Source organism: Zeus faber (genome assembly GCF_960531495.2).
Source record: "Zeus faber genome assembly, chromosome: 1".
In the NCBI taxonomy this organism is placed as follows: Eukaryota; Metazoa; Chordata; class Actinopteri; order Zeiformes; family Zeidae; genus Zeus; species Zeus faber.
In genome coordinates, this window is record NC_137193.1 from 42,601,606 (window position 1) to 42,605,009 (window position 3,404).

Sequence of the window (3,404 nt, forward strand, 5' to 3'; positions counted from 1 at the left end):
GTTCTCCTCTCCTTTCCTCCCATCTCCTCCCTTCCTCTCCTCTCCCCTCCCTCCCTTCTCTTCCCCTTCTCCTTCTCACTCTTCCTCTTCGCCCTTCTTCTCCTCTCCTCTCTTCTCCTCTCCCCTCCTCTCCTCACCTCTCCTCTCCTCTCCTCTCCTCTCCTCTCCTCTCCTCTACCCTCCCTCTCACTCGTTCTTCACCCTTTCTTCCTCACTCTCTATCCCTCCCTCCTTACTTTCTGTAGAATTGATCGACTGTGTCTCCTCAATCCATCTCTCCCTCTGTCGCCTAGCAACGGGTGCTCTATTGGGTGTGGAGGTTGGGAGTTTCACTTGGGGAAGGGTAGAGGTATGGGGGGCTTGGGGGAAGGCATGAAGGGAGGGAGGAGGGGAGAGAGGAGGGGAGGGAGGGCGGGAGGAGGGGAGGGAGGGGGGCAACAGCTCATTGTACTTGATCCACCACATTTCTGACCGATGGGAAGAAATATGTTTCGTTTTCTGATAGCCATGTGAGGTTTTGCAACTAAGTCGATTAACATGAAAAACGATTCAAGATTATTTTGACTCTGACAGTGATTCCAACAAATGCATATATACTGTATATATGTGTATATATATATATATATATATATATATATATATATATATATATATATATATATATATATATATATAAAGGCAAATAATCCACTTTGTCCAAATACGTAGTTTGTATTACCAAATATAAAGTAGTTACAAAGTCTAAATAAAAATATTCATATGAGCCTTAATATGATATATGTCCCTATAGACATAACAATTATAAAAATCCAAAAGTCACAGTTAACTGAATTATCACTCCATAAAGTGAGGATTTCCAAAGGCAAATATTACCTTTTTATATTAAACACATTATGCTAAATACCTAAAATATTTGCCTTCATACATTAATAATTCATCTAATGATTCGTTCTGGAGATCATACCCATTTTCCCATTTAACAAAATGTAGGCAGTGAAAACAAAGTCAAATAGATTTTCCGAAAATACACAGTCCATAGGCGATAGATTTCTTTATTACTGAAATGGGATTCATCTGGGAATAAGGAAAATAGTTCTGTGCAAAACCTTTGCATTGTTCCTTTTTAAACCTTATCCTCTGATCTACGTTTAATGGTTGATCCCCTTTGAGGAAGAGGTGTAGGCTGTTCTTTAAGCCAAATAAACCCTGTGTTAGTAGAAGCTGAAAGAAGATAATGAGAACGGAGGGGAGTGTTCATGTGTACGAACAATGGTTTCAGGGCAGAAAATAATCAAGAAACTGCTCTTAAAGCATTTAATTTACTACGATATGCTGAGGCTTTTGTGTGGGTTTCGCTATAGTGATATATCCCTACATGATATACATACACAGACACACACACAAACACACACACACACACACACACACACACATACACACATACACACGTACACACACACACACACACACACACACACACACAATTGGAATGATACAACTTTGTCATCACTCAAAACCAGATTTGAAACAGTAAACTAAAAAATAGACTTGTGTCAATTAATCAGTCAGTTGAATGGGTTGTTCTCAATCCAATCTGCAATATCTTTATAAAAACAAAAACAAAAAATCTAATATGATTTTTTATAAACAAACTATTCAAGGAGAAACTAAAGCATTCTGGCTTCTGATTTTGATATTTTTTCCATGGAAAGGGCGTTGACTCTTTTTTTGTTTGAATGCTGCTGATGAGCAATGTATAATTAAAGCAACCTGCGCTGTTTCGAAAAAGAAAGGAAAGGATAAAAATAATTAAAATAAGAGGCCACAAGTAGGCCCATTCACATTCCTCTAAATAAATAAATCCTTAGTCTAAAATTAAGACAAATGGGTCAACCTTCACATTAGTTCGCACTTGGGACTGTATTTAAATTAAGATTCAAGATCCTTTATATGTCACATGAGGTCGTACAGCTACACTGCAATGAAACGATAAAAAGAAAAACAATAAAGAAAAAACAATATATATGAAATATAAAAAAAAATATATATCGAGAATAAAAAAATATAGGCAAACAATATATACTCAAAATATATATAATACGTAGTGTGTGAATGGACAGTATTTACAGCACGCAACAGAGAAACACAACTGGCATAATAAGATAAGATAAAGCTTTATTTATAATAGGACCGAAAGGACATGACCACCTAAATGTAAGGATATTCCTTGTTAAAATTTTTAAATAAAATATATGCTCTGGATATGTGAATTAAATGTCTATAGAAAATGAAGGTTTTATAACGCAGGGTTTGAGCGTTGAGTTGAACCTTGAGCAACGTTTCAAAGCCGATCGGATCGATCATATTGGATGTTTTGTGATTAGCAGCTCTATCGATTGTGATGACAACATGTGAACACACCTGGGTAAAGTTCATTCAGATAATGTCAGAAAAGGTTCAAATGACACATGAACGATCAGAAGTTTTCGAAATATTAAGGTGATTTACTTTTTTTTTAAAGTTAAATTTACTTCGATGTAAATATGTTATTTTGTAGGGTGTAAATAAAATAAAATAAGCTATTATTTAATTATATGTTTTGTGACGAATAATTGTGTATTATGTATTATGTATTATTATACATATTATTATTACAAAATAGCCACGAATTAATCGTAATTTTAAAAAGCGCCACATGGTTTGAAAGGTTTAACTAGTTTATATGTGAATTAAGAAATCCGAGGGAATATTTATCTGGATATTCGTGTAAAAAGTTTGTTTTGTTTATGATTTAAAAAATAATAATAAAAAGGTCAGACGACTGCAGCTAGTGATTGTCAGCCGGTTGTTCGATGGTGTTTTTTTATTCAGAGAAAGACAAAACGGTTTCACTACGTATTGTTTTATGTAAACTAAGATTCAAATATATCAAACTTCTCGTAAATTTTTAACCGTATTATATGTGAAACAACGTCCTGAGCCCAATTCATTTTGCAGATCGATCAGGTTGCGGATGGATCGATATGGCACCGGGGCTATCGATCAGCTGGGCTCCTCAATTGCTGTGTGCTTTCAAATGCAAATGTGGCAAAATAATAATCCATGGTAACACACTAATTCTTTAACAAACTCAGTGCAAGTGATTCTTCTTAGATCAACAAATTACATTTTCTCAGTAGGCCCATTCCCTCTGTTTAGTCCAGTTTAAGAAAAACACGTCTATGATCTAAACATATATAATATAATATATATATATTTATAAAAGAAGGCCGGCAATTTGTACTCTGGGAATTTAAGGATATTTTTGAACAAGTGAAGAACCAATAAGAAAGGGATTTAAAAAATAATTTCACAAAATTGTAATTCTTAAGAAATATAGTCCGAGTGAGTGAGTTCAAAATATA